We start from the raw sequence: 16,124 nt of genomic DNA, 5'->3' as shown, positions 1-16,124 counted from the left end.
GAGTACTGCAACTTTGTTTTCATTTGTATTTCTCTCTCTGATAAATTGCTAAGTTTAAGATGTCTGTCAGTTTGGTTCAACAGCCTTATATCTCTTTTAAAGTATGAATAAATATAACTAAAAATTTGAATGGCAAATCCTTGTCTATATTCTCTATATTCTCCCTAAAATATTATTATTTGCATGCTTTCTATGTGATGGATGTGTAGTTCCTTTGCAATACAAAGTTAAATTGTATCCTAGGTATTGCAAAAATAAATTACTGTTTAGAAGAGAGTGTGGCAGTGTAAGAGTCCGACAGTTTAGGGTAATGAAAAGTGCACCAAGATTTAACTTACGAAGAGCATCATTCATTCCCAACTTGGCCTCTTAATTATTTGATATTGGAAAAACAATTTAACCTCATAACCTTAGGTTTCAAATATATGAAAATACAGAGACGTGTCATATAAAACAGTATATATTATATATTAATATTATAATTAATAGATGGCATATTGAGACAAAACGGAGTTTTTGGTCCCTTTGCTTCCTACTCCTGTGCCTGTATCACACCCCACTTCATACTCACTCCCATTTGTAGGGAGGATGTCTCTGATACGATATAGATCCAGAAAGATTATCAGCATCACAGCATCAAACTTATTTAATACACAGTCAAAATAAGCCAGAGAAAAATTTATTAACATTTCCTTCTGAAGCACCTTAATCAAATTCACTGGGGAAAATCTCTCAGATTTTAGAAAGGTGCCCCAAACTTTATAGGTTTTCAGTGAGAAAAATAAACAGTGATTTCCTACACTCACACATATTTTACCTTTCTCCTCCACCTACCACATGGAAAGCAACCTGGAACTAATAATTATTTCTTCAGCAGTGCAAATTACCTCTGTCTTTTATTCCCACACTATCTTAAACACAGGGTTCCCTTTCATGTTATAGCCAGAAGGGTTAGCTTGTTAAAAACTTGTCCCACCATTCTCCAAAGTGTCATTCAGGGATCCACTCATGCGATCTCATTAATGACAAAGACTTGTGTCTAAAGGAGTATGCAAAACCCTAGAGAGCGTTAAAGATTCAAAGTGTTATTGAGGCCAAACCATCTTATCCATAGGTGAGCCTTCCGGGTCATGGTGGCTTCACCCCAGTGAAATAAAGTGCAGAATTTTCCATGTGCCTGCGCCTCCTTTGCAATCACTAAATGCAAAGCTTTAGATCATCTCCCCCATCCTGAATACAAATATCCAATAAAACAAATAAAAGCTCTCCAAAGCTATATCATACACCATATAAATTATTTAATCCCATTCAAAAAACAAGTATTATGCCAGTCAAATAGCAAAGTTAAACATCTATCTGTATTTACAAAAAATTAAAAGCAATCACTTAAAATCAAATGACAAATTTCTTTCCACATTTCTTTCAAAGCTATTCCATAAAATTAAAAGTTCACCTCAAAAGGCCCAATACATGCCCACCTTCCTTATATAACTTTCATTATGTGTATAGCTTTTGTTAATGCAGATTTATATGGGTGACGATTCTAAAGACAATATTTTTATTAACTTAGATATTGCAGAACTATGAGGGACTGCTTATTCAGACCCTTGATTAAAACAATACTTCCAGTTTGAGGAGTTTTATACTCTGCTGGAGATCTGCACAAAATCCCTGTAATTTAGTTATGCAACATTACTTAGTTTAACTGGCACTTTATGTTCTCCCACGTTCAAACGAGAATGAGGAAAGAACATTCCTCATCCATCGGAGGACACAGACTGTATTTTGTTAGGATAGTCATCTTGTTATGTCCCATTCAGCTCAGCCCCATTAAGCTTTTGGGCCTAGAATTGCTGCCTGCTGCCAGGATTAATATCTCAGTATTTTTTTCCTCCTTAGTTTATGGTTACTTTTCAAGAATTAAATGATCATTCAGAAAGTTAGCTTCAGTTTATGAGCTGTTAAACCTATGGCAGATCTGCTACAGCAAAAGCGAAAGCATAAATGTTATTAGAGTAACTTTCCTCTGCAGACATTTGCTGCCTCCATTTTTTTTCCCCCAGCCTGAAGATCCATATTCCTTCCTAAGCCTTAATCTATGTGATCCTAGGTCTTCTATCAACGGGGACTGGGTTGTAGTAAAGGGATGCTTAACAAACAACATTTCCTCCTTTAATAGGGCAGTCTTCCACATATGTTAATTTTCTTTTTCTCCTTCCATCATATTTATTCTGAAAGTGAGGTAACACACCAAATGCTATGGTAATAAATTCTAGGTAAATGAACAAATGGAATGGAGTGAAAAGTTCTTCTTCTTCTTCTTTTTTTTTTTTTTTTTGGTACTCAAGATTCTCTATATAATTGTGGATAAAATGTTTCAGATTGGCAGCCCTGGAAATTAAAACTCTCTAATGTACAGAATAAATTCAGCAATTGAGGGGAGCATAACTCCTCGTTGTCAGCAACCAATATTTGTTGAACCAAATTTTAAGTATCTCAAGTAGTGCAGATGTAAATCTCTTTAGTTATGGAGTTAACACTTTACAGAGTATTGTTGCATTAAATGGAAATTTATAAATGAATGAATGTATAAATTGACATAGTTACCCATAGTGTTTATAAGCTAGTCATGTGATCTGCCAGTCTCCAACTCTCAGTGAACTCAAGAAACTCTCTATGGTTGTCTTCTCAGGGAACTACTCACTCTGGCAGTATGTGGCTGCCATGTCATTCACAAAGACAAATAGATGCTAAAAAAAAGATAAAAATAAAACACTGTCTTGTTATACTTGCATCTTGAAACAAAGAAAATAAGAGTGAAGCACACATTTTTGTAATGGAAAAATCAGCCATGTGTCAATGTGTTGCATATTTGAAGAGTCTTTTTCCTTCTATGCATGGTTTACACTTGGTTTCATTAAAGACTCTCTCTCTTGTCTCTCTCTCTCTCTCTAATTCAAATTAACTTAGGGCATGCAAACTGAAGAGGAATTATAGAATATTTTAAAAAGTGAAAAAGTAGGCATTTAATCACGAATTCTATCAAAATTTTAAGGCCTGAATTTTTTTCAACTCACCCCCAGGTTCCAGCTGACTGATTTTTTAAAACCCTTTGTAACACACAGCCCCAAATCACATGGCCATTTAAACAAATGCCTTGCACCTGGACTAATGGACCTTGTTCTTTTTTGGCTGCCATTTTAACTTATTCATATATTCTGCCATATGGAAACCGGTTGTTTGCCTGTGTTTCTTCTACAAGCTTGAGAGTGCATTGAAGGAAAGGCCTCAGTCAGAGACATCTTTGTAAACTTATTCTCGTCCCCTTGCAGAGGATCTGGCACACTGTGGATACTCAGTTAACATGCATAGAGTAAATATATGTGTCTCATGACAACATCTGTCCCTTCCAATCATCACTGCCATTCATATTAATATTTTATCCTGTGTTCACTTGCTGGACAGCCCCCTAGAATTTTGAATTGTTTTGAGGAATAACTTATGAGTTTTTTTCTGAACTAGTATTTTCAGACCTTGAGTACATCGGGCCTAAATCCCCTAAATAAGCAAATAGTTTTCGGGGAAGCAGGCTACCATCCAGCCCTCATTGGCAGGGTCTAAACTTCTCTAATGAGGGCTGGCTGCTATCTTGAGCCAAGAGCCCTGCCTGTCTGTTTCCATTTAGCAGCAAAATCCTTAATCTTCATCATTCCCAAACCCCCATTTGTTTTCCAATTTTTCCTCACATTTCTGACATCAGCCAAATAAAGTAGTTCCATTTCCTGTCCATTCTAATATCATATTTTTACAGGATACTCATGGATATCAGATTTTTCTGCATCTTCTCCACTAGCTAAACTGTTCTTTCTGCTTTCAGTTTATAGAGAAAAGTTCTGTTTTACCAGCTTTTGAATTTGGTTAAGAGTGCCCTTTTCTTCTATCACAGAATCAATAGCACAAAACAGTAGATGGATACATACATAAATGACTATAATGCAGTTTCAATAAGTGCAACATAGTGAGATCCCATCTCTACAAAAAATTCAAATAATTAGCTAAGCATTGTGGCACAAGTGCCAGTAGTCCCAGCTACTCGAGAGGTGGAGCCAGGAGGATCACTTGAGCCCAGGTGTTTGAGGCTGCTGTGAGCTATGATCATACCACTGCACTCCTGCTTGGGTGACACCTTGTGTCAACAATAATAATAATTATACTAATAATAAAGAGAACTATCTGTCAGAAAGTTCACCCTGGCATCACAGTAGAACCTAAGTTAAAGGGGATGGGTATCATCAGTAAACTTGGAATCTTTCTGAAGTGAACTCCATCACATTTAATGAAGAAACAGTAAAATAGCAGCATTAGGGGATTAGGCAGAATTATATAATGATAAACATGAGCAGCGCTGATGAGCTCCGTTCCATACTACATGGAAAGGATATATGTGAGGCAAGAGAAGAAGAAAAGTTCTCTGATTTTTAGGAATTGGGGACTGACTAACATAAATTTGAAACTAGTTTCAAAGAAGTTCTGAATTTCAGATTTTAGTGTTGTGGGGTTTCAGAAAGAAGTCAGATCAATGTCTTCATGAAAGATGCCAGACGTGTAGGGTTTGGAGGAACCCAGAGTATAGCATTTAAACCCAGGGGGTCACACAAGGGAAAGCAGGGAGAAAGGATAGGACATAAGTGATTCGTGAGACAGGAGACTGGATAGAAGATAATTGGCTTAAAATGAACACAGCACGTTGAGAAATAATAAGGAAAAATTTTGTTAGTACAGTGGGAACAGATTCCGGGGGCAAACTCAGCCCTCGGACAGGGGAGATTACGTGATGGAGTTGAGTATAGGAAACCCTGAAAGCCTTCGTGCTCCATGGCACGGGGAGTGGCATAATGGAAGATTGGTCTTGGGGAGATGTGCACCAGTGAGTCACAGAAGGCTAAGAGTCACCTTCAAAACCAATTCTTGATCGTTCCCTCGCCTTGGCAACACAAGACCTGGAAATCCCTCCTTTTTCACTCTTCTTGTGTTATAATTTCTATTTGATGTTATACCTGTTTAATGATAAATTTTGATTCATTACTCATAGCTAGAATGCAACAGAAAATGCAAAATGGGAGGACATGAGTTTTATGCCACTACATGCAAAGTTCCTGCCACTACAGGCAAAGGCTCTTGCTAGGGGTTTCTTCTGATTTGACTTGAAATGTTTGTTTACTTTCTTACTTGTCTGTTAAACCTATACACATAGTGACAAAAAAAAAATAAAATAAAAGGAAATTAAGAACTGTACAGTACTGGGCACACTGAAAGCAAACACTACATATTTTCTTAATAAAATAACAGAAACATAAATCTATGAACAATTAGAGAAATCTCCTCATTGTTGAGGCTGGAAACCTGTTTTTATTTCTAGGCATTTGGCTAAATCTGCAGGCAGACGTATTAAGTCCTGTCACTCCACTGTTCTAATGCATGTTGTTAGTACAAACAACTGAGACTGATTTTCATACCACACAAGAAAGTCAGGCCTGCCTTTGAGTTCTACCTTTGTAACACTTGGCTTTCTCATAACAGTTTTTCAAGCTTCATTTAGTTGGTACTAAAGAGCCCACTGTTGCTATAATATGTATGGAAAAATTATTCTAGGCATGCACAAGAAATTCGTTGAGTAAATATGTGTAGTGGAAAGAAGCGACATGTTGGGTCTGGTCCTAGTTTGAGTCCTGGCAAACAATAAGATATTCTATGAACTTCTAGATTTAAAAAGCGAATTCAATCCTGGAAATCCATGCTTCATGGTGGCATTGCCACAACTAGCTGCTGCTGGATTGCTGACAACCAGTTCCGATGACACTATACATATGTGTGCCAAATCTGTGAATTTAGGAAGAGAAAGGAGGAAGGAGAGATTCAAGAAGGCAATTACTGTCAATTATACCCCAAAGGTTTAAGGCTGTATGTGGAAAACATTAATAAAGCACTGAAGAGGAAGAACCCGAGAAACTGACATTTAAGTGGAAAACTGACTATGTTTTAGCAGTAGCAAACTGGCAGCCAGGTGGTCTGAATCTGGCTGAAGCATGTGTTTTGTTTGGCCTTGATTTAAAAACAATGTAAACTCGACTGCCTTTAAGCATGGCATGTGTTCTCTACTTTCCATACCACTCTCTATAATCTTTGACATATCACGCTTGATTCATTTATGTATCTGAAGTTATTTGAGTTTGCAACACCTAATTTGGACTTTTTATAGCAGTATAGTATCAGAATAGAAAGACTTTAGAGGCACAAGACTTGAGATGAAATTTGAATTAAGTGATTTATTAACTGTGCAATGCATCTCCCTGAAATTCATTGTTCTCATCTTTGAAAAAGAAGACTAAAAATAATCCTACCTGCTATACTTATACATGGGCTAAACACAGGATAAATGAGGATCTCAAAAAAGATAAAGTATAAGAATACTTTTGACTGATAATGCTGTATAGTTACCTATTATTTTGTTTCAAAAAGAACTTTGCTTTTTGAATTCTTTAGTTTCACATATATTTTACCACAATCACAATTAAATTTGTAACCTTATGTCTGAGACATTTCAAGTTGCTGTTGCTCTATAGGTACATATGTCAGTAGTTCTTAAACTTGACTGCACAACAATCAATGGTGGAGCCTTAAAAAATACTGATGAATGATTCATTCATGTTCACAGTGGTTCTGGGTTAATTGGTCTGGGAGTGGCCTGGACTTTGAAGGATTTTTGGGTTGTTTTTGTTTTTAACTCCCCAGTTGATTTCCATAATCAAAGATTGAGAACCATGACTTGCACTAATTCAGTGCAAGCATTATTGAATAGTTACATTTAGCCATAATGGATTTGGACATTCTCAGTATATTTTGTAATAAACAGATAGCAGTAGATATTGCTGGTTAGTTATTCCCTATCGTTTTTGTCAGTGGTTCTCAAAGTGTGGCAGCATTAATATCACCTGGTATTGAAAGCTGAACAATAGTCCTCTGAAGATGTCCTAATCCTCAGAACATGTGAATATGTTATTTTACATGGCAAAAGGGATGAAGGTATGATTAAGTTAAACATGTTCGGATGAAGCCATTATAATGGATGATCTAAGTGGGTTCAATGCAGTCACAAGGATTCTTATAAGAGAAGGGCAGGAGAGTTCCAGTTAGAGAGAGTGAGAGAGAGATAATAACTAAACAGGGGTCAGAGATGAGAGAATAGACCACTGCTAGAAGCACTGCTGGCTTTGAAGATGGAGAAAGGGGCCATAAGCCAAGGAATATAGGCAGCCTCTAGACACTGGAAAAGGTAAGGAAATGAATCTGCCCTTATAGGCTCCAGAATGCATCAACCTTATTATAACCCTTTAAGCCCTGTTTTCAGACTTTGGGCCTCCAAAACTGTAAGATAATAATTTCATGTGTTTTAAGCCACTAAGTTTGTGGTTCTTTGTTATGGCAGCAATAGGAAACTAATATACCTGGGAATTCCTTAAAATGCAAATTATCAGGGCCTTCTCTAGAGCTACCATATCAGGATTTTAGGGGTGGTCCAACAATTTATGCTTTAATGAGCTATCCAGGTTATTCTGATTACCATAAAATTTGAGAACCACAGCTAAGATTACAATGTTTAATGTTTTTTCCCCAAATTTATGGTCTTCATGGTTTTGAAATGGGAAATCATGCACAAACACTCAATTCATCCTTTACAGAAAGTTTTACATTGTAGAACAAATTAAAATGAATCCTATGAAGAGGCATTTAAAATGAAGACAGCGATGGGAAAGATTTCTCAATGTCTAGCATGATTGCTGGGCTTGTAAAAATGTGTGTTTTAAGAGATTTGTGATCTTTAGTACAGAAATTACAGACTTTAATTTAACATGTCCTTGTTTGGTGAACACACAACTGCTAATATCACTAGACATCCCTTTTTGTTATAGGAGGCTTTGTGGAAGAGGCAAAGTCAACCTAAGGATCCCAAATCATATCTTTTTTTCAATTCCTATGCCATTCACACAAGAAGTTTAATTTGAACCTGAAGTGGAACAGTTAGCATATATTCACTTGCTTTAAAAGTCTGTGCATTGTCAGGAATGGAGGGGGGAAGGAAGAATTTACATTTTAACAAAATGTTTGCAATTTCAAAATACCCTGATTGCTCACCGCCCAGTGAGTGAAAACCATATGCAACCTGTAAACGTGAAAATTTTCTGCTGCTTTGACTCCCATAATGAAAACTTCTGAGCAGCCCCACATCTGTTCCCTAAGGTCTATCTACTCCCATTGTGTCTGTTTAAACTGTCGGCAAGTATGGGCATGGTTTGAAGACTAGGCGCCTCTCTGTGTGGAACAGCATAGAGAATACTGATGTGCATCCCTGAGGTTTCTGATGTATTGAAAGCCAAAACTTTCCACTTTGACATTGAATAGTGACTAGTTTAGCTACTATAACATTACCAATTCTGCAACCCTTGAAACTGTCTATATATGAACTTTTCATTTGAACCAACTGAGTACTCTACATTTGTCACTGGAACTTAAGAACAATCTTCTAAAAATATTGAAGTCACTTCTTCTTCTGTTATTTATAGCATGGTCTGTAATTCCTGCGTCAAACTACTTAACTGCATTTTATCATACTTTTAAAAATATGGTATGAGGATCTAAAGTTCAAGGAAGTATAACAATCCGTTGAAAAATACTCACCAGACAAGTAATCATACACTCTTGTGTCACCTGACATGCAGTGAACAAGCTGATGAATGAGTCAGGATTTAAATGGTAATTATCATTCATCATTATAATAGACTTATTAATTCATAAATTCTTGGTAAGCCAATTTTCTATAAAAAGGTTAATAATAAAAGTGGAAAAGAAAAAAAATAGCCCCAATGTGATAAAAAATGTAAGAGCTAAAGTATCTTTACTACCACATATCCCTCCTAATTATCCAGCAGTTTTATATTACAATGTTTCTTAATACAGGACTATATTTCCTCAGTATTTTTAAAAAACAAAAAGTTTAATTCCTTTCATTATTCACCCCCTTACCCGACTCCATACAAACCAGCATAAATATAAGAACCAAACTGGGAAAACATTTGAATACTCTAAATTATAATAATATCCTAAATAAACTGAGATAATTTTAAACAGTGATTCTTATTTTTAGTAAATGCCAAGGTATCACATTTGTTGTTCATTGGACTAAATCTTCACTTCTGCACAGTAGCAGTATACATATATAGCTGCAGATTTACGTGGATAACAATGACAAATTGAGCTAAACATGAGCATGAGTAAGTCTGTTTTAGCTTGAAAATACCAATCGGTCATGTTGAAATCAATTTCAATAATACTAGTAAAAGAACGTTTTAATTGTACTCAGTATCTCTTAATGCTGCAAAAGGAAATGCAACACAAGAAACAAATGAAGACAAAAAAAGAACCAACTTTAAAAGCTGTTAAAATATAACAACTGTTAAAAAAGTCAAATAGGTAACCTTTTTAAACTAATTTATTTCTTAAAAATGTTTAAAACATCAGTTTATATTTCAGAGAAATATGGCAAATTATCTATTTGCATAACTTTTGCTCTCAATTTGAAACATGAACTATAAAATGCCATGGTTAACAATTTTTCCTATACTTTTTGTTTTCCTGGGAGATGTCAGAATAAAAATGGGCTATCAACTGGGTCAAATTGAATCAAATCAAAACAAAATGAATCAAAATTGTTAATTTATTCAACTACAGAGTCAGACTATGAGATTCCATTGAATAAATTTGCATCTAAAATTTTTAAAAAACTCTTTTGGTTATAAATCAAAATAGTACATTTTCCATTAAGATGGGCATAGAGTTCGAAGGAGATAGAAAGATCACATTGATTATTATGAAACTGATAGAATAATGATCACATATATAAACATATGTTATAATGTAACAAGACTTCAAATAACAAAATAATTAGGAATTTTAAACTTCCTTTCTATGCAAGTAAAGTTAATAATATAATATAGGTTCAAATCTCCAGGCCATAGGCATATAACATGCTGTTAACATTAGTGATTGCAGTTTTGTCTAAATAATAGCTGTACAATTAGGATCACATTGCCTGGTAAATGTTTGACACATACAGCTTACAGGTTTTGCACAAATTGGAAGGAAATGTGGAATATCCAGCAAAAATTGACAAAGGCCAAAAAATGGCATGAAACAAAAAGACTTAGATTGATTGATTTTTCTATGTTGTCTATGTTGGAAAATACATATGTTAAGGGAGCACCCTGATGTCCTGTCCGGAAACTCATGTTTATACTTCTAATACCAAATAATACAATGGCATATCAGCCTGGAGTTTTCCCACTCCAGAGTTCTGAGGAGATATGTGAAAACCTTAAAGCCATGTCATATTAGACAAATTAAACAGATCCTATGTTCCTTTTATAGCTATTCCTTATTCTTCCTTAGTAGCTAAAAGCAGAACTTCCTGGGAAAGGATGCTTTCTGTAAGATAGAAAACTCAATGCCCAACTAAAATAAGTGCATAAATAGATTAATTCATTAAAAATACATAAACCAGGCCGGGCGCGGTGGCTCATGCCTGTAATCTTAGCACTCTGGGAGGCCGAGGCGGGCGGATTGCTCAAGGTCAGGAGTTCAAAACCAGCCTGAGCGAGACCCCGTCTCTACCATAAAAATAGAAAGAAATTAATTGGCCAACTAATATATATATATAAAAATCAGCCGGGCATGGTGGCTTGTGCCTGTAGTCCCAGCTACTCGGGAGGCTGAAGCAGGAGGATCACTTGAGCCCAGGAGTTTGAGGTTGCTGTGAGCTAGGCTGATGCCACGGCACTCACTCTAGCCTAGGCAAGAAAGCGAGACTCTGTCTCAAAAAAAAAAAAAAATACATAAACCACAGGCTCTTCTTTACTGTTTTATCATAGACTCCCTTCCAACTTTAAATATCAGCTGTATGGAAAACATAGCAAATACGGCAGTTATTTCTCTAAAAGGAAAAGTGCATCACGCTCAGTGCTTGGGGTTCTCAAGCCGTCTTTAGATGATTTTCCCAAGAGCTTCCTCCATCACACTGGGCTGCAAATGTTATGTGGCTGGTTAGAAATAAGAAGCCATCAACCTCTGAAAGTCTGTGTTATTGCTGAGATTCCACAGGGCTAAGCAGTGTTCTGTAATAAACTCAAGTTTTATGGGAATTAGAACATCATTGACAAAGCATTGCCATATGAAATTCTTCATTTATTTGAATTAACATACACATGTTTATCAGTGAAATAACTTCTATCATGGGTGTTGTTTTGTGTTTATCAGCACTCTTCTATAGACTCTGAGAACCATCCTGGTAGAAAGTTCATAGGTATGCTATAATAAGTTAATTGTTTATGTTGGTGTTAGAACTGTTAACCTGTTAGTTATTTTCATATTTTCCATACATCATTTTGCAAACATAAAGTTTTGTGCTTTCAAAATTGTTAAAATATGCAATCTTTCTTCTTTCATGCAACCCCTAATTTCTAGTGTTGTTTTTGTGATTTTTTTAAGTGACATTTTGTTATTTATCTGTTAATCTTTATCCTGTAAAGTGACAGAAATGGGTGGGTTGTTTTGTTTTGTTTCGTTTGTTCTGTGTGCAGTAATGGGAGTGCTGATCAAGAGAGGGAACTGCATTTGCACTGTCAGCACAACCCCAGGATTCCGGCTTCCATCTAGAGACCTAAGCACTCCATCCATGACTGACGTGATGAGATGCAAAGGGTAAAGACGGCACAACATGATCACCTACAGAAACTGTTATGTTTACCCCATCTGTAACTCATTCGTTGTTTCTCCAATTTTCCTAACATTCTCCCACACACTCTGAAAAACTGGCAGAAGATTCAGATAGGTTTATTTTTATGACCTCGCAGTTTCACTCTATTCAATATTTGGGGGGAAATACCAACTCTCATGCTGACTTCTTTCATTAAATATTTTTTTAAAATATACATGCTCTGAAAACTGAGAACTCTATATTTATCTAACTAGTCGATTTAGTGTACAAGATACCTAATCTAGCACTTAACAGCCAGGCACCCCATCAGGTTCCTTGGAAAAGATAGCACGCTTATTGTGGTAACAATGGAACACTGTTTGGGAGATAGATTCCCTCTCCGTGCCAGCACAGCACATGAAATCCAAAACTAAACTTTTGGGTGCTTATGATCCAATTTCCCTCACTCTAGGTCATTTCTCTTTGTGCTGCCTTTTATAGTGTACAGGAGAGAGAAAAACCAGAGTGTCCACTCTCCAACCAGAGTTTTCACTATCTGCATGAGATGGTCAAATTAATAGGATAATCAAATTAACAGGATTCCTCTCACTGCCAAAAGGATTTTAGAATCCTGGGAGAAAATGGGTCTCAAGATGGATAGAAATGGACAAATATTCCTCAGCATTTTTTGCTCACATGATCTGCCCTTTGCCTAAGTTTGCTAGTATGCATTATGGACTACTAGAGCATTTATTTGGAACTTATATCACTACCTTTACATCTAATCATATTTTGTACAACCTTTTTATTTGCAAGCAATATTTAAGCATTTCCATGTAAGTGACTGTTCTTTTTATCTGTGTATGCATTCACAGCACATAGCATTTCTGTTTTTCTTTCTCCGTTGGGTGTGCAAACATACACATACTCTTGCTCACTGCCAGACATACTCAGTAAAGCAGATTTTGGCCTGCAAAAATCTTAGCACTAAAAAGCATAGTATGAACAATTAAATGCATGTAATATGAGGGCGTTTTACAATACATAATTCTAAAATTTAAAATTTTGCATTAAAACCTCCAGATTGGAATTTCAGCTTCATGCAGAAAATAATTTGTTTTGTATATTACCTGTCATATACTCAATGCTTGGCACACAGAGGCCACACATTAAGTATTAAGTTGAATAAATTGGAAGAATTCCACTAACCCTGAAAGTTCATCAGTAAGAATAAGATAATTTGTAATAAAAAAAGCTAAAGATGTGATTTGTGGTTTATAATTCATAAAAAGTTGAATTGAAGGAATACAAGTTTTTATATGGGTTCCTAATAGCTTTGGAGCCTTGGCAAATTCTTTAAATAGGCAGTTTGTTTAAAGTCAAGAACAGCAATCAATGTAGAGCTTCTGTTTATAGGAAGATGGTTAAACTTGCAGACCCGATATAGCTGATATGGGTACATCATGTATATAAATATTGAAAGGTTTTTATATTGGCTGTTAAGTACCTATTTAGCCCTTAAAGCACTCCCTGTTTCCCTGGGGTTTCATCTCTTCAAGGATTCTCTGGCCTTCCTACAATCCCACAAAGAAAGGGTTAGGGCCTGGCATAGCAGGCCTCCAGCATTGAGGCCATATTATTCTGAATGGTCAATACCTCTGCTACAGTGACTGTTAAATATTTTGAATATTATCACTGTCATCCTGTCAGAGTTTTGACAGGAAACCAGTCCTTTCCCTTCCCAAAGGTTTCATAAGGGGTGAAAATTTGTCCCTCCTATTGGGCAGAAGGTCATTCAAAGGTTTGTAGCAAATGAAAGAAAGAATGTATAACTGTAATAGATGTCAACAGCACAGAACAAAGGAGAATGAGGTGGGTAGCACTTAAGAAAGTGGTGCAGCTTCAGAGTAGGACTCAGAGAGCAAAGATAAGAAAATAATGCCTTGTCTTGAGCTGAACTGGTTAGTAACAAGGCGTGCGGAAAACAGAACAGCTTGGCTGCACAAGAATGGGAAGAACCCAGAAGAGAGAGGGCAAGGACTGGAGAAATGAATCTAGCTACCATGGCTTGACTCTGTGGGCATCCAGGCAGGCTAATGGCTCATGCAGGTATTTAAGTGTGTGGTGGGCACCTTCATGTACACACATACATGTCAGGCAAAGACATAGCCATGAAGTGCATCAATCTAATAGGTAAGCCAGGATGGCAGGAATCTAGCAGTGAGAAACCACTGAAATAAGGCAAAGAGCAGCACAGCAGTCCTGGCTGGTCAACCTTTTGGTTTGATCTGGAATGGGCATTGATGCCAGAACCAGATGAACAAAGGAAGATGAAAAGAAAAGAAAAGTCCTGGTGTTAGGTATCAGGTTGTGCATGGTTCAAGACCCACTAAGCTAGTCAGAATTAGGCAAGCACCTTGTGGATTTCATCATTGAAAGTCAATGTTTCAGGCAATCACTTGAGATCACTCCCCTTTTTAGAAGTTATTTTCCTTTGATTTCTTCTTTTTAATCTCTGTACTTTTGACTCCGTAACTTTATCTTTCTTTTATCTTTCTTTATCTTTCATTTTTAGACTTCCTTTCAATTTTATTTATTTTTAATCTTTCTGGTTTCTGTATCTTGGCTTTACTCTGTTTTTTCCCAGCCACCTCTGCCTCATACTCCTCCTAGCAGCATCCTTGGCCCTACAGTCCTGGTAAGTTTCCTGCTTCAAGTGGGGAAAGTGGGAGACCTCCTCTAATCTCAACCTTAGTGAACACAGTCTTCACCCTGGCCAAAACGTTGGCAAACAGCTGAGCACTTCTGGAAACTTCACTAGGTAAAGATGCAGGAATTTTTATATGAATTAATCAAACTGAGATAGAAAGGAAGAAGACAGAGTACCAGTTCCAGTGTAGAACCGAAGTTCAAGACAGAGTAAGGCAGGAGCTCCAAGTCATAGTCTAAACCAATTCTGAAGGCATGTGATCAATGCTGCCACTCAGAAGGCTCATTATTTGGTATTGATTTTATGAATGATCATTTCTAGGTCACAGTGATTGATAATATTGTGGGTCCAGCTGAGCTGCCTACCTGAGTCATCTGGGTCTGCAGCTGGCGAACATTCGTGACCCTGTTTGTAGCATGCTGGAGAACACAAAATCATTTGACTTGCCAGGTGAGGTACAAAGTCAGCAGAGTTCGTGAAAGGGAAACTAGCGTACAATACCAAGAAAGAAAAAAATTACACATGTAGAAAAAATATCAACATGCTGAGAATAGATGCTGACCATTAAGCCTAATGCAAAGAGAGCTTATAAACTTCTACCACACACAGAAGAACAAGAAGGCAGTTACGAAGACAGGACTAAAATATTGGCTCAGCCATTCCTGCAGAGAGATTATTGCAAACTCCCTAATGGGGGGTATTGGTAATAGATACTAAACTCAAACACCTGTAGTGTAAGTTTAATTCATAATTCATATATGATTTAATCGAGCTAATATTTTATAAGCTACCCACATAGTGATCAAATTATTTGTAAAAAACTTTCTTGAATTTAAAAGCCCATGTATAGTTCCCCATCTAAGTGCTGAGAGAAGCCTCCAATCATTTAATCAATAGATCAATGCCTCAAAAAAAATCTGCCTTGTTCGTAATTGGGCTTTTTACATATATTACTTCTTGGGGGGAAAAGAAAAAGGATGGAGACAATGAGAAGGAACTATATGACTGGTGCCCTACAAACTTTCAATAAAAATATGAGGACATCTACTTTTCAGAGATGGTAAAAGAATTATAATATATAATTTAACTATTAATTTCCATTTTGACACATGGATATGAGTAAGTTTTAATGAATCTACTCATAAGATATTTTTTCCTTTTTTTGCATAGCAAGGAATGTTTTTAGTAGCACTATTATTTATTTATAAAATAAATGTGTTTTCCATTAATAAACCATATTCTTATTCATTCTGTCAGATTCTTGTTTTTAAACAATTGGGTTCACTGAGCTAATTTAATGCCTTACTAAGAAGAAAAAAGGACAGACATTCTCTCCAGTCAAAAATACATGTGGATAGAATTTAAGCAAGTAAGCTTTTTCTCTGTGGAATACAAAAATATAACTGAGCATATATTTTAAACACATACACACAATGGAAGAAATCAAACTAAATGTGTGTTTAACCTCTTCAACTTTTTGAATATTGGATGTGGTAAGATTGGGTATGACAGTCAAGTAGCTAAGTTGAAAGTTTTCTCTTTGTGTATGTTATTTTTATCCTTCTCTCTTCAGAATCTAAATGGAAACAGATGACATTTTCAGAGCTA

The sequence above is a fragment of the Microcebus murinus genome, chromosome 9 (genome assembly GCF_040939455.1).
Source record: "Microcebus murinus isolate Inina chromosome 9, M.murinus_Inina_mat1.0, whole genome shotgun sequence".
Taxonomy (NCBI): domain Eukaryota; kingdom Metazoa; phylum Chordata; class Mammalia; order Primates; family Cheirogaleidae; genus Microcebus; species Microcebus murinus.
Note: the sequence above shows the minus strand (reverse complement) of the source record.